The 20,195-nt window shown below is 38.2% G+C and overlaps 1 protein-coding gene and 1 non-coding gene across 10 annotated transcripts in view; both read right to left on the reverse strand.

Annotated features, from left to right (window-relative positions):
• Positions 1 to 20,195, reverse strand: part of RXFP1 (relaxin family peptide receptor 1) — a 109,431-nt gene that overhangs the window by 74,253 nt on the left and 14,983 nt on the right. For 2 of the 9 annotated variants that reach the window (XM_070608799.1, XM_070608802.1), the window contains exon 2: positions 16,500 to 16,572. The exons of the other annotated variants lie outside the window; for them this stretch is intronic. The gene's annotated coding sequence lies outside the window, so the exon portion shown is untranslated. The remainder of the gene's footprint in view (positions 1 to 16,499; positions 16,573 to 20,195) is intronic. 9 annotated transcript variants of the gene reach the window in all.
• Positions 974 to 1,100, reverse strand: LOC139082101 (U6atac minor spliceosomal RNA). Its single transcript, XR_011537833.1, has one exon. It is a non-coding gene; the product is annotated as a U6atac minor spliceosomal RNA (small nuclear RNA).

Consider the following 20,195-nt stretch of genomic DNA (forward strand, 5'->3'; position numbering starts at 1 on the left):
CTGAACTATCCTCTTTGGACTGACATTTCTCAGAAAGTCTCTGAGCCTTGGGTGCTAAGGAGGAGTCACCTTTTCCACCGCTGAGTAGCTTCCAGCCTCCCTGGCTGTAGCCTTCTTGGGGTTTGGATGTCCTGCAACCTCTATATCTCTTAGATCTTTCTCATGTAGAGTGTCTCAGAGGAACTTAGCCTTCTTCCAAACATGTATAGCCATACCCAGGAGCCCACGTCTACTTATCAGGCAGTAGAGATTATAAAGAACAACTAAGAAATCCCCCCTACCCTCTGTAAGCTTCCAAAAGATCACTATGCCTGGCACTGTTGGGATATGGAATGGAACGCAAACAAGTATCGACAAGAGATTTTTACATATTGCGGTATATGGGGTGACTTCTGGTTCAAAACTGATTTGGCTTGAACTAAAGAAGCTTGCCTTATTGTCTGTCAAGCATACACTGTACATCTGCTTTAAACATTAAAGAATGCGCCGTCTTAAGATAAGACGCTTACTACTTCTCTTATGCATTACTGGTAATGCCCATGTCGGTGCCTTTCTCAACATCAGGGTCACGTTGACCTGCTGATTTGCAACTGAATACCTCTTTGAAACTGAAGACTATGTATCTTGGGCAAGTTTAATGTATGTTCTTTTTTCTAAAAAGGTATAAGACTGTACTAAACCATGCTTCTCCAGGACGCTTTCTTCTTTTGTGCAAACTGTCTTCCTGGGTCATAATCCTCACCCTGGCTCAAGTAAAACGCACCTTTTCTCTCTTATCTCTAGAATGGTTATTGGTTATTTTGCATTGACAGTACTGTTATTGAAATTAAACTTTTTGTGGCAAAATGTACATAACATAAAATTTACCATTTTAACCCTTTTGGAGTGTACACTTTAGTGACATTAAGTACATTTACATTGTTGTGCAGCCATCAGCACCATCCATCTCCAGAACTTTTCCATCATCTCAAACTGAAAAAAATGGTTAGATGCCATGAAGTTGGTGGCAATGCCTTAACCATATACATGTTGTGCAGACCTGAGGGCCTCTTCCATCCTTGTCAAGGGGAGTGATAACCTTCTGTCCTTCCATAAAAATCTAGAAAACCCTCTTGAATGACATAATGCCCAAATTATTTGTCTAGATCCAAAGCTGCCATGGTTATTGCGACTTCACTTTAAAAGATGTATTCATACATTAAATAAACAGGAAAATAGCTGTTCTCATATGACCATCTAACTGAGCAAGTTCTATTTTGCTGAGTCTTTATAGTTCTCCCACTTAAAAAAAATTCTATTTTATTCTGGCAAGACCATGTAACATGAGATCTACCCTCTTAACATATTTTTAAGTGTATGATACAGTATTGTGATCTACAGGCACGATGTTGTACAGCAGACCTCTAGAACTTATACATCTTGCGTAACTGAAGCTTATTAATACTTTTGGTTAGCAACTCCGCATTTCCCTCTTCCTGCAGCCCCTGGGAAACCACAATTCTACTCTCTGCTTCTATGAGTTTCACTATTTTAGACACATCATATAAGTGGAATCATGCAGTGTTGTTCTTCCATGATTGGCTTATTTCACTCAGCATAATGTCCTCAAGGTTCATTCATGTTGCATATGGCAGGATTTCTTTCTCAAAAAGCTACTGTCATTTGAATGTGAGGGATCGCTGGCTGCATTGGATAGGATTGTTTAAGTGAGGTTGAAATGCTAACTTTTGAATAGTTTTGTATTTGAATCGGCTCACATATGGGCCTATAACGGCTGCCAGTTGGACAAACTAGTAAGAAAATTGGTAAGACCAGACCGCTAACTTCCTCAGGGCATTGAATCTTGATAGTTTAGTGACTGTATTTGATAACTAAGGTTGGAACAGACTGTGCAGTGCTGAGAAAATGTCATTGTTTACTGACTAGCCAGTATGTAGCGCTTAACAACCCCTGGGAGAGTCCCATGTTCTGGTGCAGAATTCTAAGTAACCACATATTATACGCTGGGAGCTGAAAATCTATTATATAACCAAGAATCACAAGACAAAAGAGAGAGAAGAATCTAAGCCCGTGAAGTTTCTGTGTTGTTCTTTGCACTTGTCTTTAGTGTGTCTCCAGGGATGTGAATGCAGGCAGAGTCAGAACGAAAGCGGAAGATATACTCAAAATCCGTTAAAATATTTACAAGGGTTGTGGCCCTGTTAGACAGAAGGAATAAGAAAAGAATAAGAACTGAACATGACACTGAAGAGATTAGTGAAGGAAGTTGGCCTCAACTTTGTTGGGGCACAGAACTCTGCCTACTGAAAGTGAAAGAAGTGATGGATAAAGGAGGTAATGATATGACAGAAAAAACTGTGAAAGACTTTGAAATGGGCAAAAAAACCTAAGGATCACTGGGCCAGGTTGTCTCCATCTTACATTGTCTTTGAGCTATTTTACAACGCTGTAAGTTGTGGAAAATTTGTAGTGATGCAAATGACTTTTGTCCAAAGAAGTATAGATTGTGTGTGACAGACAGAAATGCAGATTTTGAGAGATTATTGATCTTTGGTCATTTTCACATCTATTAAGCAAATTGACTTCTGCACTCTATTAGTCTATATATACACACACGTGTGTGTGTGTGTGTGTGTTTTGAATTCTCCTTTGAATTGACTAATATCTTACTGATTCTCTCATTAGTAAATGAGTTAAATAAAGTCTTTGAGACATTTTCAGTTTCTATTTGTATGAGAGTCATTATTTTATGCCCTTCTCCCCCTACTCCTCCTCGTTCTACTTCTTTTTATAGTATCATTTAACAGGTGTGGGGACTCATTTGGAACCCCAGAGTTGGTATGCAGGTTATTTTAGGCTAAAGACATTTGAGAGTCAACAGATGTAGAAAGAAGCCTTCTTGGATCTTCCCCTATCTGACTAAAAGCAGGAACTTCTGGGAAATGAGGTTGTTGGGAAGACTCTAGCCCCAGGAAAGAGACCAAGAACAAACCTACCATAAATCCCCTCTCTGGGGAAGTTTCATGGCCGAGAAGAAGAGGAAAAGACCAGTTGTATCTGCATAAACAAGCATTGTCACAACCTATCTACTCTCACATTTAAATGCTCCTAAAAACGCATTTGTCTTTTCTAAAGAAACTTATTTGTTCTTCCCTAGAGGCCTTTTCTTCCGGTTCCCATTTCCCTACCAACTCAGGTATAAAAGCTCCTAACTTTAACCATTTAGAAAGCTAGCGTCTTTTGTTAGCTCCAGTTGGTATGCACACAAATAAACTTTTTCCCTTGTTAATCTGCCCTTTGCCAGTTTAATTTACAGGTCCCCAAGGGCTGAACCTAAGAGGGGCAGAGGAAAAGTTTTTCCTTTCTTACACAGGTCTAACTTGAATACAGAAGATGTGGACTTTCAGACCAACTGCTCTGATGGGTGTGCACTTGGAGTTCTCTACTGTTAGAGCTTCAGGTAGAATTATCACGGACATAAGAAACTCCACATACGGTGTTGTAGTAAAGAGATCCTGGCTCAAAAGCAGCTTCAGCTTGTTTGAAACAAAACCTCTGTTCATCTGGTCTGGCAAAATTTTCCCCTTAATGGATACATGTTTTTTCAACAGTGATAAATTTTAGAATTAAATATAGAAGTAATAAAATTGATAATATGTATAGTAATGGTACTGTATTTTAATGTAGGAATAATCTATACTAATGAAATTTAAAGTATTTTTAAAGTTTAAGAGAATTAGGCAATTAAAGAATAACGTTAACTTAGTAACTGCAATGTAAAATAGATACTGAGTTTAAACTTGTAATTTTATGTTAGAAAATTTGACCAAGTTAATAAGCAGCATAGGAATATTTAAGCGAACTTTACGTTTACTATATTTAAAATATATTTTATTGGATTTTCTAGAGTTTTTAAGCAAGCATTTAAGTATGTAAAATAAAATTCAATCATTACATTTAAAATGCTGTTTAAAATAGTTCAGTATATTTAACTAACTTAGCCTTGAATGGGATTGGTTGTTAAAGGAATTCAGTTTATTCAACTTGAGTTAAATATTAATAAAGTAAAAAATGAAGGTGATTGTTTTTATTTTACAAGATTCATAAATAGAATATAAGGTTTGTAAATTGAAGTTAAAGGCTTAATGGAAACTAGGTTTTTGCATTTGTTACTATAAGAAACTAGTATTAATTTAAAACTCAAGTATTGTAGACACTGTTGATTTGCTTACTTAATAGTAATTCTCAAAACCCGTCCTCTTGCTGCCCTTCCATTATAGAGGTTGGAAAAGCAAAATATCTTCTTTCCCAGCTCCCTAATTTCTAGGTGGCTAAGAGGCACAGTTCTGGCCAATGAGACATGGGTAGCAACCTGCTGAGGAAGTCCTGGAGGTGTTAGCTTTCCCAATATAAGATGCAGATAGAGTTGTTGCCATGCTTTCCACTTTCATCCTGCCTTGAACATGATGTAATACGTGGAATTGCAGCAAAGGTCTTGCAACTATGAGGTAAGAAGCATGCTGGCAAGGCCAAGAAACATCTCAGCAATCAGAGAAATGCCGGCCCTGACATCATTAGCCTACTTAGACTCCTCTTTACATGGGAAAACCAAACCCCTCTCTGTTTAGGCCATGGTGGGTCAGGTTTTCTTTATTTGCAAGAAAATGCGTTCCTAACTGACATACTCACAAACCCAAAGTGTCTTTTCCGTGCACACAGTCTGTTTCCAGATAGGAAAAAATCCCACATTGGCTATTTATTTGAGTGAATGATGAAATGAGTAAGTGAAAGACTGATGGGGTTTGCTGGGACAGCAGTGGCAGGAGACCGTGATCCCTGAGCTTCAGGTAGGAATTGCCTACACATTCCTTCAGAGTTGGTGGGATTAGCCATCTCTGTTGGGCCCTTTAGATCAAGTGGGAATAAAAGCATCATGGAGCTATCAAATCTTTCTTCGGTACCCAGCCTACTGCAAGCCCCAAGGGAAATGTCTGGGGAGTAAGAAGATGGTTTAGGGTATGGAGAGATTGTTGGGACTGACATGCAGACAGATATTTTGTGTGATGTGCTCAGTTTGGCAGGATGGTCTCTGGCAATCTTGCCGCTTTGTCACCTGCAGTCACCTGGGTTAGTTACATCCGTACAAGTGAAGGAGAGAAAACCAGAGAAAAGCTTTACCTTCATTTGCTTCCCAAAGAGATTATTTTAACTTTCCTGGAATAGAGGAATAGAGCCTGTCTTTACTCTTGGGAAATGAAGTCCTTAATGACTAAAATAACTTGGTTTTGCATTCACGTATGTCCATAGTTCTGAGGTTTCTCTAAGCTGACAGTAAGTAATTTAATTTCATTTACCAAGTTTATTGCAATTCACTAATATCAATACAACAACAGAAGTATTTAGAAAAATTATTGTAGAATTTTGCAAGAATATTAATTTACCATTGGAAAGACAACTCTATATATTTCCATGAATGGATTCTTGCCTTCCTAGTTGGCATGATGTAGTCTTGCACTTCATATTAAAGTAGAAAAAAAAAAACAGCCTTTCTTTTTGTTGTTAATGTACAAACCATGGGACTAGAATTCACAAACACTTGTTTTAATATTGGATGTGCAATTGGTATATGAGATTATTTTTAAAGCACATCCATTTCTGGTATAGCCAAAATAGGTCAGTATTGGAAATCACGCATTGGAGGTTCTAGCCTTTGTTTGTCACCTCCCTAGATCTGTGACCTTGGGCAAATTTTTTGAGCTTAAGTTCCATCATCTGGGAAGTGAGTGTTACATTACTTCAGTGGTTTTACAGAATTAGGGTTTGGGGAAAGTGCATCAGACGTTCTGTAAGACCTTGAGTAGAATTTTATTTTTAAAAATACATTTTAAGCTAAAAACATGATAAAAGCACACAACTGTGATAACCATATAAAAATTTTTAACACTGTAAATTGTCAGCATGTTAACTTATGTAATGAGGTTAACTTATTTTTACACAGACCTTGAATAACAATCCTTCAGGTTCTGTTTAAATGAGGAGCCATATTGCAATGTGAGTTTTTGTTTTTAAACTAGGACCATTTGTGGGGGCTGGCCCCGTGGCCGAGTGGTTAAGTTCGCGCACTCCGCAGCAGGCGGCCCAGTGTTTCCTTAGTTCGAATCCTGGGCGCGGACATGGCACTGCTCATCAGACCACGCTGAGGCAGCGTCCCACATGCCACAACTAGAAGAACCCACAACGAAGAATACACAACTATGTACCAGGGGGCTTTGGGGAGAAAAAGGAAAAAAATAAACTAGGACCATTTGCAACTCTTTATGTGTGCACAGTATTTGTCTTGATGCTGAATATATAAATTCCGATGAGGCTAGTATTGCAGTTGTGATATTATACTCATAACCACTAGTTCAAAATTTTTGTGTTCATCAGCTTGGTCTCATTATTCTTATTGATTAAGTCTATAATAGATATATTTGATAATTTAATAAGAAGTTTTAATACCAGTGATCACTTAGCTTGCTTCTTCAATTGCTCTCTTAGATGCCTATGGCTTTTCTGCACCCAAAACCTCATTTTTCTACACACGACCCGCAGCAGCCTATTGTGGAATTCATATAAACTCAAGGTTTCACAAACTTTTAAAATCTATGCCCAGTTTTGAGGACAAAATATATTTTACACACCTTTGCTCAGATTCTGATATTTTTCCCATGGGGTGAATATATACCTTGCTTAAGATTATGTATCTTTTGTGGTTCCCCACTGACAAGGAAAATTTGGTCCAGATCTATTTTTTGTAGTTAAAAAAGGAATAAGGAATGGCTTTTCCAAATATAAACTTATATTAAAATATTAGCTATGCTATGCTAAACCATACCTACCTTACCTTAACTATTCGTCAATTCTGGTAGGCTACTCTTCATTGAGAATCTCTATTTAGACGGTTCCATGTCATTTGGCTATAAAATAAAAAAGATTCAATGATGTGAACCCTAAACGGAGGATGCAAATACTTTTTAATCCTGCTGTCCATGTTCCTCTTGGGTGTGTGTGTGTTTACAAAAACATACACACCTAGTATTAAATCACAAAAGATAAGGATAGCAATAGGAAGACAATGGCTTCATTTGAATCATTTTTTGCTTATTTTTACGTTAAGCTTTAGTCCTAAAGGTGATTTCAAGCTCTTTTCAGATAAGGAATGAATAGATGGGACAGAAAAGTTTAAGAAAATGGGATTTAGTGTCAATGTTGTTAGGCTCACCTCACAGGGAAAATATGTAGCTTAGAAGTTGACATATTTCTAAATAAGTTTTTGGAGGATTTCTAACTAAAATAAATAAAGTATTAAATATATCTGCATGTATTTATGCACTAGGAGTTTGTAAGACACTGGGATCAGGAAATTAACAATTTCAACAGAGACTGGGTAGCAAAGTGGTCTCAGATCTGAATTAAAGCACTTAGCAGATCTCCAGTGATGCAGTGGACAGTCGAGGAAGGTGACCACGTGGCAATGATGAGGCATTTGGGTCTGTTAGTAAGATAAAAATTAACACTTAATGTTGATATAAATGCCTCTTCCTTTTAGTGGTACTTGAAATTAAATTTCTGTGATTATAGTTTTTAATTTGAATATTCTCACCTCATATAAAAGTCACTCAGAATTTAGGAAGTTTATCAATTATTTAAAAAAGCACCCTCATTGAAAAATTACTCTAATGCATAAGAACTCAAATATTACAGTCACAATTTGAGGCAACTTGGAAAAAATGCTTAACAATTTTAATAGCAACAGCAGAAACATTTTGGATGAAGCACTTAAATCTCTTCCTTCTCCTGGAAATCCTTTGAAATTAAGTGGATGGAAAAACAGAGCAACAGTAACGTATGCTGATTGCCAAGCGATACACAAGTAGAATCAATATTAGTGACTTTTTTTTTCCCTGCCAGAGAATGAATTATTGTCATTCCCTTATGACCGAAAAATATGTATAAGCCTTGTACACATTTCCTGGGGTCTGCATGAACTCTAGTGCACAGAGAAGGAAAAGATGGTCTTGCCTTGGTGTAGGTATTGTAGCTTTCTCATTGACTTAATTGGGTCCATCATTTCAAGGGCCAAAGTCAGAGAGCAAGTACAGTGAAGTATTTTTATAATGTAGTTTTGAGGAAATTTCACCAGTTTCCATACAGTAAGGTGATTATTCTGTGGCTGGCTGTCATTTTTGGGGGGAGACATGATTTAATCTGGGTTACATCCAAATCTTGACTCCTTCTCACAGAACTAAAATCTTAAGGGTTTCAATAAACATTTCTTAGAAGCTAAGTTCCCAGTGATTTATCATTAATGGAATAAAACTTAGCTTTTACTTTTTGACAGAGCTTGACAGAAATGCACAAGCACTTGCAATTGTGTCTAGGGAACTCATGAAAACACCAACTCAGTGAAATTATATCCCTCATTCTGTAACAGCATTAAACGTTAATGTGGAAAATTTTAACATAGTTTCTCTGAAATCAATAGAGTCACTGCATTAAAGAGTTCTGCTTATTTAAATTTAAAATAAAGTAGGTGAGTGTAATTGCCATTTAATTAAAATGTTTGTAATGTTTTTATAAAGCTATGACATGTGCAAGCCCTAAGATAAGAGTTTCATTGGATTCTTGTCTTATTTCTAGCATTCGAAATCCTTTTTACAATCTACGGAAAGTGTGCAATATTCTTATTTTCTTAATTACCTACAGCATCAAAAGCGTGGAGGTAGTTTGCTAAAATACCTTATTAGGAACTAAAATTTTAAAAACAAAACACAAAAACCCAAACACAAAGACGAACTTTTCCTTTCAATTCATCCATTTTTGAAGATAATTTCTATCTTAAATGATGACTATCAATAACTGTTTCAGATATCTAAAAATGAAACAGCGATATCAATAGTAATAGAGAATTCTTAAATAAATTATATGGTGCAATTACAGAACTAAATATTCATACATATACAGATATATTCAGTTCAACAATTTGAAAAATGAGGTAGATACACATCTACTGATATAATAAGATATTCAAGGCACATCGTTACAGAAAGCATCTTGAACAACAGTCTATCTAGTTTGATCTCACGTATATGTAATAAAGGATATATAATACCTATGTTTATAAAATTCTGATATATTTACAAGAAACTGTTAACAGCGGTCATCTTTGGGAAGTGGGATCAATAACAACAAGAAAAAGGGGAGATTTTACTCTTCAATTTATAGCTTTAGGAAAATTTGGGCTCTTTTTTTTTAAAGTGAATATTCCTTTAACAATAAAAAATAATCTGAAGCTTTTTACAGATAATTCAAATGTGTGAAAATTTGGTTTCTTAGTTATAGATAGAAAAACACTGATTTGTAATATTAGTTTTCTTTAGACCTTTTGAAACAAAGTAGGAACAGGCCACTGCTTCTCAGTCTGGGATAATTTGGCAGCCTAGCGGATGTGTGGCAAAGTCTGGAGACATTTTTTATTGTCGTGACTTGGAGGGTGCGACTAGTATCTAACAGGTAGAGTTCAGGGATGCTGCTAAACATCCCACGATGCACAGGAGCGCTCTCCAAAATGAAGATTTATCTGTCCTAAAATGCTAGTAGTGCCCAGGTTGAGTGACCCTGGACTAGGCATTGGTGAAGAATCAATGGGCACACGCTCCATGGCGCAGACTACTAACACGTGAGCTCTCGGGTGGACCAGTTAATTACTTCTGCGGCTGTTTATCTTCTAGTGGAGATCTTCTAATTGATTTCAAGAGATTTCCGGAGCAGATAGACATTACCAAACAGAGGGACCAGGGCAGCTGCTGTAGCTCTTGAGGGTTGTGATTGCTGTTGTTTTGGACAAATAACTTGGGAAAGAGGCTGCAGTTTGTTATGTCCACTAAAGCCAGGGAGGCTATTCATGCCAGTTACAAGGAATAATTTCTTAACTACAAGGATTGTTAAACAATGCATTAGGTTACTAAGACAATCTCTGGAGGTTTCGAAAAATTGGATAGATAATTTAAGTATATTCTGCCAAAAGTAAAGAAATCAGCCACAAAATATTTTCAGGCTGCTTCAACTAGTTCCATAAATCTATGAATAACATAAACAGATGTTTAAAAGAAGCTATCATTTAAAGGAGGATTTGGACTTCAAATTTGAGATTTTGAGATGTGTGTGCTCCGTGTACAAAAAAAAAAAAACTTTGAAAAAATTCAATTGTTTGTACTTCAATAAAATTGAAAAAAATTAAAAAGCAAAACAAGAAAATCGAGGGGACTGTCCCCGTGGCCGAGTGGTCAAGTGCGCTCCGCTTCAGCAGCCCAGGGTTTCGCTGGTTCGGATCCTGGGCGCGGACATGGCACTGCTGATTAGGCCATGCTGAGGCGGCATCCCACATGCCACAACTAGAAGGACCCACAACTAAAATATACAACTATGTACTGGGGAGGTTTGGGGAGAAAAAGCAGAAACAAAAAAAAGAAGATTGGCAACAGTTCTTAGCTCAGGTGCCAATCTTTAAAGAAAAAAAGGAAAATTGAGTTGTCTTGACAAAATCCAGGTACTCAAAATCTCTTCATGATGTTACCTCAGAACAGCTTTTCATTTTAAACCTTCTATTATGTTCTTTCTCATAACTTATGCTGTTCCAGATAAACTGGACACTTAGTTTCCCAAGAATTATGTAGCTCTCAATGCCTGTCCCAATTCCATTCTGACTTAAGGCCTCACACAGAACTAACCCCAGGACAGACGAGTGTGCAGTCCCCAAATGTGCCAGGTGTATTGCTGCCTCCTACCAATGAAATGGCAGTTGGGTGGACAGTGTGGTTTCCTTATTTATCTGCCAATATCCTATACTTTCTTCAGGAAACGAACCCGGGCCCCAGGATGAGAGCGGTGAATCTTAACCACTAGACCTCTAGGGCCATTCCGCATTCCACTCATGTTCTCCCTATATCGTCAGTCTAGGACAACATAGGGATGTGCCCGTTACAAATAACTTCCCATGAAGACCAAGCCAAAAGAACCTAGAAAAACCAGGCAGAATATGTTAAATTTTTAGTAAGTTCATATCTTTCATATCTTTCCATTAAATCTGATCTTATTTTTAAAAAAATCTTAGCTCATTTGTGGGGGTCTTATAAGTTGGTGGGATAACATTTGATGATAATGACTGAACTTTTTTCTTTCTCTAATTTTTTTTGTTGCCAGAGCCCTTTGCTAGTTTATTCAGTGATACTCTTTGTTTCATGGGGAGGCTAATTATAGTTGAGAAACAAGAACTATATTACTACCTGAATTAACTTATAAGTTTTTAGTGTTATTGAAGGTCTAGATTTCCATTGCAAGAGCCAAGCTTTTCAGGAGAGAAATAGTTTCTTTTTCTTTAAGCTCAAAAAGGTTGACTTGTCTGGAGGACTTAGAACATAGAGTTTATACATAAACCACAGAGTGAGAAGAATGCATATGCGATGGATAATTTTATGTGTCAATTTGTCTGGGCTATAGTACCCAGTTATTCAATCTAACAGGAATCTAGGTATTACTGTGATGGCATTTTGTAAATGCTGTTAGCATCTACAATCAGTTCTGTTTAAGTAAAGGAGATTACCCTCAATAATGTCATGGGCTTCACCCAATTAGCTGAAAGCCCTAAGAGCAAAAATTGAGGTTTCTCTGAGGAAGAGGAAATTCTACCTGTGGACCACAGTATCAGCCCTTCCCAGGAGTTTCCATGGATTTCAGACTTGCCCAGTTAGACCTCACAGTCGAGTAAGCCGATTCCTTGAAATAGATCATTCTATATCTATATCTACATTTATCTATATATAAATATGCATATACACATACATACATATAAAAATATAGGTTAAAAATCTAAACATAAAAATCACTTTTTATATGTGTGTGTATATATATATGGTGATTTATTTCATATATAGTTCCTACTGGTTCTGTTTCTCTGGTAGGAACTTGACTGATTCAGCACACGATGAGGCAGCTTTTTGCACCCCCAAAGATGTAATAATTCACTAGAAGGCAGGAGGAAATGGATTAGAGGGAACCTCCATTCTCCTGGGCTGAGGCCAGACAGACAGTCTGGAGGAAACAGCCCTGGGCGAGCAAACAGTGATCGCAAACCTCGGCGGATCTTCTCCACCCTCCAAAACGTGGTGTAGCCACAGTAGGGTAGAAAAAGAGACGCGATGCGTTTAAGGACAGAGACCCAAGGGCTCCAGTTTGTACTCTCTCTTTATAAAATCTTGAACGAGAGTGAAAGAGTGTCTGGAAGTTACTGTGCTTTCCAGAGGGGACAGAAGTAGCCAAGAACTAGCTAGCAGTCCTGGAGAGGACTCATGAGTGGGAGGAGAAACATGGAGACTGCACTAAACGAAGCAGGCAGCAGAAGAGTGTGGGGGAGCAGATGGCTCCACACAGATGTGACGGGGACAGAGGACCAGAAACTCAGGACAGGTGGTGTGGTTTCCTGTGTGGATGACCCAGCAGTGGACAAAAGGACCAAAAGCAGATGCCTTTCCCACCAAAGCCCAGATGACACCAAAAGTACCGTCAAAGTTAGAGCACTCCTAGAGAGAAGACAAGATGTAGGAGGTGGAGAGCCTTGAATTGGCAAATTATTAACCCAAAAGATATTGAAGGGAAAAAAGTAAGAAGAAAACAGAAGTGATTGGATTACCTGAAAGCAGATTAAGTTTTCTGCTGTATGCAGAAGTGGGCATTCAAGTTAACTTTAATTATAGAGAAATAAAGGAAGTCCCATGATTTTGCCCCTAAGTTCCTAAAAGGAGTTTTACTATCTCTGTTTCGTTTGTGTCTAAATCGTTTACTTTTCAATATGACTAGTTGAAGCCACATTTTAAAAATGGCGTATTCTATTGTGAGTGTGCGTTTTTAAAAACAGATTTAAATCAAGCATTGTGGAGTTCAAAATATGTTTTAAATGGGTTCTTTCTAGAATTACAGATCACTGAGATGAATCCAACCTTTATCCACTCAAGGCAACTAAGCTGCTACCATGCAAATCCTTTCTGGAGGAAGGTAACACTTTAAGCTAAGTGTGTAGGATTAGCTCATCTGCCATCACTGGGCAAAGAGCTGCTTGGTTTATCCTGCATCCTCAGTGATGGCCTATACCTGGGAAGCATTTGGTAAATCTTTATTGAGTGAATAAGTAGATCTCCAAACAGAGTAGTTGAGATTTATGAATCTGGCTTTTGCTGATTTGCAGCATTTAAAACTTATCCTTTTCAGATGTGCTTTTATGGCAAAGCCACACTCACTGACATCCAACTCCGTTTTTCCCGGATTTGCACTTGTGTGGCTAAACTTGGCAGGAGAAAAATATATGATCCATTTCAAATCAGGACCAAAATGCTGCTCAGCAGTTGTTCCCTCTTCCATTTACTCTCCTAGTCTCCTAGATGATTATTTTTTTCATTCTTTCCTCCAATCTCCAGCACTTCCACTCCCATCTTCCTATTTCAGTGATAACGCTGAGGTCATCAGAGGAGTGTCACAAATCCCCCTACTGCATCTCCCTACAGACCACCCTCACATGCTCTGCCTCCTGGCCTTTGTGATGGATGAGGCGGCTCTGCTCCTGTCTACTGTCACTGCTTCACTTGAGCTCCAGGTTCCATCCCCTTTCTCCTACTCAGGACACATTCCCATGATTCTCCCTTCTCTCTTAGCACCATCAATTTTTGCGTCTTTCCTGGGTCATTCCTGACAGCCCGAAAACATGCTGTTATGTCTCCCTTTTAAAAAGAAGAAAACAAACAAACAAAAAAGAATTTCATTTCCCACACCAGTTACAACCCCACTTCTTGTCTCCTCTTTTTAGGAAAGCTTGCCAAAAGAAATTTTATACTTGTGTCTCTGACTTAATTTTTCTGTTTAGTTTTACTTCTAAAGTTTTGGAAATCTATTGAATACAATACTATTAATCTTCCTGTGTGAATGTGGGTCATCAGGTTGAACAGACAGTGATGCCTTCAGGGCCTTTCGACGGGACTCGTGCCCTATAAATTTGACCACAGACTCCTGTGCTTTTGGAGTCCTGTCAACATTTTATAGTGTCACTTCACTGTTCTTCACCAGCTGTCACTTTGACTATCATTAATTTGTCTGCCTCTGTAGTCTCAGTATTCTAATTGCCATTTCTAATTCATTGCTTTTCTCTGCTGTAGCTAAGTGCAGCTCTTCAGACTTGGCAGACTTCTGTGTAAAGAGTGAGCAAATGAGCTGCGAATGAGGGCCTGAGAAAGCATAAGATTTTTTTCTTTTTTTAATGTCTGGGTTTTCAAGAATCAAAGCCTTCGAGGTTCTAGGACAGGTGATCTTCAGTTGGGTGAGATGTTATTACAAACGTTGCTTAGGGCTTAGTATTTTGTCACAATAAGCATTCAGTATGCATTTCTTGAATGAATGCACATATTTCCCAACACAGACAGTAGCCAAAATTTCTAAATTTTGTATTTATATGTTTCCAGCAAATGTCTTAAACTATGACAAAACTCTTTTCTTGACTATCCAACCACCCCATTTTATTCCTACTCACTAGTGTGATAACAGTTGGTTTCATTGATTATGCTGGCAGTGTAGGCAAGAAATAAAGATCCGAAATCAAGGACGATTGTATTTCTTCTTAATAGCTCTTCCATCCAGCACCTCACTTCCATTCTTATTGTCTCAACTGTGATTCTAATCTGTATTATCTCACGTCTGGGTAATACATTTTTGATGACTTCCTTTTGATTACACTTTAGCCTTACAGTCAAAGCATCCCCAAAGGTCTCAACTTGCTTTTTTAAACCTAAGAGTATGTTACATTAACATTTCACTCTGATCAGTAGTTTTTCTTTTACATTTTTGAGCACTGACTATACTTTAGGCACTAGGCCAAGCACTTTACGTGCCTTATTTCATTTCATCCTCATAACATTAAATAATTATTAATACTATTGTAATTTTACAGTTTAGAAGGTAAGGCTTAGAGGAGTAAACTCCTTGGGGATCCCAGAACCAGTAAGTGGCAGAACTGAGATTCAGGCCCAGGTCCATCTGATTTCAGAACATGTGTTCTTAACCATCGTGCCTCTACTAGTCTCCCCGTAACAACCTGTTCATGAGCCCCTGAAAAATCCTTCATACTTCTGCATCTCTTTTTTGGCTTATGGCAGTGTCCCTGCATATATTCTTTTTCACTTGTTACCTTTCAAGATCAAGGTCTATTATATCTTCGAACTGACTTTCTCTCTGACCACTTCTGTTCTGGGTATCTGTCCCTCTGTTGAAATCTTTCAGTACAAGGATGAGATGCTGCTTCATCAGACTATTTTATATTTGTGTTGTCCTGGGTGTTCCAAGATATTTCCCCACAACGTCAAATGTCATAGACATTTAGTTGCCCATCCATTATCCATTTCCCCTTTTCCCTCTAATAATGGAATCCCCATTTTGTTTGTGGTGATAATGTGTTCAGTACCGGAGGATGAGAGGACCGGTCTCAACAATAATGGTACTTCTGTTTCCCACTTTCCCACTGCCTTGGCAGTTAGGCATGGCTATGTGATCAAATTCAGATAATTTGATCTACGAAGTGGAAGTCTTCTTGGGGAATTTCTGGAAAAACCATTGCTTTCCTGATGAAAGGGGAAAGATAGAGCTTCATGCCCTTCTTCCCTGTCTTCCTGCTTTAAACATGGACTTAATGCCTGGAGCTACAGTAGCCATCTTTCCATGCATTAGGAGATAAGCATTTAACATAATAAATGCACAAAGGATGGTGGAGTGGAAAGATGGAAAGAGCCTAGGAGCTTGGCAAGGCTGAACAGCTGATGTGATGCCAGCAAGCGCTTACTTGTGGACTGTGTTTATGTGAGAAAAGGAAATTCTTATTTCTTTAAGCCACTGTTGCTTGGTCTTTCTCTTTGTTGCATCTAGAATGCATTTCTAATTGATACAGAGAGGATTGATAAAAATAGCAACAGATACCCTACCCTGGAGGTGAACATCAGATCTATGAGTGTATCTAGGTAAAGAAACCCTGAAAATGATTGCCAAAAGGTGAAGGCAAGCTGTGGGTGTAGGGTTAAGGCTTTGAAAATGATTTTGAAAGTTAAGATAGATTACTCTGATGTTTTTGCTTGAAGAATGGCTGAGAACAATTAGAAGAACAAATGAAATGTGAAAACAGGAAGTCCTGTGAATCATAATTTTAAAGAAAAATTGATGCAACTATGACGTGACACCTTAACAGGAGACTAGCCCCCAAACACAGCATGTAGCTTTCTTCTAGCACATTTCGATGACAACTTTTGTAACAGTCTTGTGTTTGCAAAAGGTGTACTTTTAGATATATGTAAAAAAGTATTCTTGGAGCAGACAAACCCAAACTGAGGAACATTCTACAGAACAACTGGCCCACATTCTTCAAAACTCACGTCACTGTCTTCAGATTAAAGGAGGCTAGAGAGCTGTAGCTGCTGAATGAAAGGTGTGATCCTGGATTGGAGCCTGGATTGAAAAAAAAATAATTTTTTTCTATAAAGGACGTAATTAGGACAATTGATGAAATATGAATATGGATTTTATATTAGATAGTCTTTATTTTATCAATGTTAAATTTCCTAAATTTAGTAATCGTATGGGGGCTAAGAGAATGTAATTTTTAGCAGACACAGGCTGAAGTACTTAGGAGTGAAGGGTCATGACGTCTGCAACTTACTCTCAAATCATCCAGCAAGAAAAAGTATGTGTGTATGTATGTTTGGTGAGAGCTAGAAAGTAAATGTGGGAAAATGTTAACAATGGGTGAATCCGGGTAAAAGCTACATGAGTGTTCATTGTACTACTTTTGGAACATTTTTGTAGGTTTGAAATTTTTCAGAATATTATATTTAAAAAAATAAGCTTGGAAAATATTTTAATCTTTTTCACTTATTGTAGCTGAAACAGTTTGTAAAGTTTCCAGGTTTTAAAATTTTTATTATTTGAAGAATATTTAACTCCCTCTGCGTGGTATCTGGGCATGTATCCACACAAGTTTTGAGTAAGTGTGAAATTACCTGGACACCATATACTTGCGTGTGTGTGTGTGTGTGTGTGTAATGTATGTGTGCTTTAAGATTTCTGAGAATTATGAATGTGAGACACAAAGAAATTTAAATGCCAGAAATATTATTCATAAGATATATCATTCCATATCATTTGTGTGTTTATGACTTGAAATCTATGATTTTTTTCCCCCATCTTTAGCCCAAAAGATAATTTCAAAGGCATTTACAGGCTGTGAGAATTGGACAAGGTTTTCTTGGATGTGACATAGATGTTTCATGATGCACAGTGAGGATATTACCTTTCAGGGGGGAAAAGACAATAAACAGGACTCTGAACGTCATGAAGGGCAGCTCAGGGCAGTGACTGTTGGCTGACTGCTAGTCTGCAAGACACAGGCCAAGGGGTCACTGCTTCTTTTTAAGAATTCCTGAGGTGGCTATTGTTTTGTTAATAACATCTACCACCGGCTTAATTTTAATGCTTTTCCATGTACCTACTTATTATTCAGTAAAATCAAAGAGGCTTATTTAAATCTGAATGCTGCATTTTCCTGCTTTTGCCTTTTCTTGGAATTACCACAGCCTCACACAACAGCAGTCCCCAAAAGGCATGCTCCACACACCTGCACTGCAGGTTCAGAGTACAGGCTAAGTGTGGCTGCTTCCAGGCACTTAGAAGTCCCCAGTTGTGTCATTGTGGTCTCTGTGCAGGTTTTGTAGCTTCTTAGCTTCCTCTTCTAGAACATAGGGATGAGTATATCTCCCTCTCCCGTTTTTTGGTGCGATTAGATGAAGCTAACAGATGGGAAAGAGTCCCTCACCGCCTTTCACAGCAGTCACAGACTAATTGGGAATTTCCTTTCATTCTAAATCCATTGGTCTTAATTTTCCAGATTATTTCTATCGTAACTAACAACTGTGCTAAAAATAAATTTAATAGAATCTATACCATCCAGTCAATCATCAATCCAGGAAATTGTAAGCACCATGGGCTGAATATTGGCGGAGACACCAAGAGTCACATGTGGTCCACTTTGACGCTAAGACCCTCTCTGATACCAAGTAAATATTGCTTATGTCCTTCTTTTCTTGTAAATGTCTGCCAGCAGCTAGTTAATGATCTTCTTAATCTTTTGCAGAGCACCTCCCTCAATAACCTTTCAGGATTGAGTTCTAAAGAACACAGCCACCCGTGGGTTAGTTTGTGTTGCTAACTGCTGACTTCCTGTCCATGCTGCCATCTCAAATTAAGAGTGAAGCCTGTGATAAGAGGCGGTTGCTAATTCAGGTCACCCAGTTAAGCAGTGAGGAAGGATTCATTCTCTCCTCTTTGGTCATACTCTGTTATTGCTGTTGTCACCTGGGCTGACTCTGCGTGGCTGCCGGCTGATCTGCCCCTCTGTACCCTGGTCATTAGACCAGTAAATGGGTTGGATGCTTATCTGTGGCAGGTAACAGGAAGCACCATTCCTCCGGAATTGAATTATTAAGCAAAGAAGTCATAGATTAGATGACCATTTTTCTACGTATTCGCCTCTCCTTTAAAACAAAATTCCTTTAGCTTCTCTTTGACTCTTATAATTCCTTTTGCATCCTGTCATTCTTTTAGGGATAAAGGATTCTCTTTCTCTTTGCCCCTCACCTCCCATCTGAGATCCTTCAGCAAGGGCTGGTGACTTTTTCTCTATAGTTATCCTGAGTGTGTCAACTTCTCATCACTGCTTCTTTCCCCAAGTCGGCCACTGTCATTTCTTAGCTGCAATTGTCTCTCACTTAGACTTCCTGCTTCCACACTTGCCTCTTCAAATTGTTTTCCAAACAGCAGCCAGAGAGATCTTTCAAAAATAAATTAGATCATGAAAATGTCCTCTGAAATTTTCTATCTTCATTCTCTTGTTCTTAGAATAAAATCCAAACTTTTTACCCTTACCTTTTGACCTCACATGAACGAGCTGCTCCTGTTCACTGACTTGGTTTCTTTCCACATTTCCTGCCTCACTTAATTGGAGCCACACTGACCATCCTCTGGATGAGCTGAGTTTGGTCCTACTTTAGGGTCTTTGAGTTAGCTGTTTCATCCACCTGAATGCCTGCATGTTTCTTCCCCCGGGTCATGGAGGGCTGTTCCTCATTATTCAGGTCTCAGCATAGGGAGAGCTGAGAGTCCTCCCTGAGAGAGACTGGGATCACTCTAAAGTCCCTCCACATTCTTTTCTAGTTACTATCTTATTACATCGTTCTTTTTTTTCTTCTTCACAACACTTATTACTATCAGAGACATTTTATTTATTAGTTTACTTTTATTGTTATTTGAATACCTCCACCAGGATGTAAATTGCTGTAGGTGAGGGATCTGTCTTGTTTTGTCCACCATTGATTTCTGATTGGTGTAGGCTGCACTGGTGCTAGGCATAGGAACCAAAGAAAATATCAGTTGAAGGAAATGGAGAATGAATAATTGTCCATGTGTTGGAACATTTAAAATAGGATTTTTATGTGGTGGTGCTGTGAAGATCTCATTATTGGCTATGGCATGGGGCTCTTCTCTCCAGACTCTGGCTTCAGCTAGTTAGGGGCCAAAATTTCTATAAATATCCCCCAAAGGCATCCTAGGCCTGATCCCAGTGTAGTCAGCCACCGAGTCTTTGTTTCCTGAAAGGACAGAAGCCCTTTATCAGACTCATAGCAACTCCAGAGACCGCAAATTTTGTCTACAGAACAACTAGACTAAGGTGATTCAGTGGTTTTTTGGGGGCAAGGGGAGGAAAGGATGAGAGGAAGAGAAAATTAAGGGAAAAAAGAGATAAAAAAAGGAACTGTTTGAAATTAAGACCAGCTCTTCAGTAATGCTAGTGGGGGAATAATACTGTATTTACCATAGCTGTATTTTGTCATCAAATGATAGTAAAAAATCCTAAAAAGAGGTTGGATTTTAGATTTAGAATCTAGAATATACATCTGTATTAGTCAAGTGAATAAAAGCCTATTTCCCTAGATTAGCGAGGTTTCCATAAATTGACAAATTGGCATGAAATTTGCCTTTTTGGGAAAACTTTGGGCATTCTATACGTACAGAATTCT

Source organism: Equus przewalskii, chromosome 2 (genome assembly GCF_037783145.1).
Source record: "Equus przewalskii isolate Varuska chromosome 2, EquPr2, whole genome shotgun sequence".
Classification (NCBI taxonomy): Eukaryota; Metazoa; Chordata; class Mammalia; order Perissodactyla; family Equidae; genus Equus; species Equus przewalskii.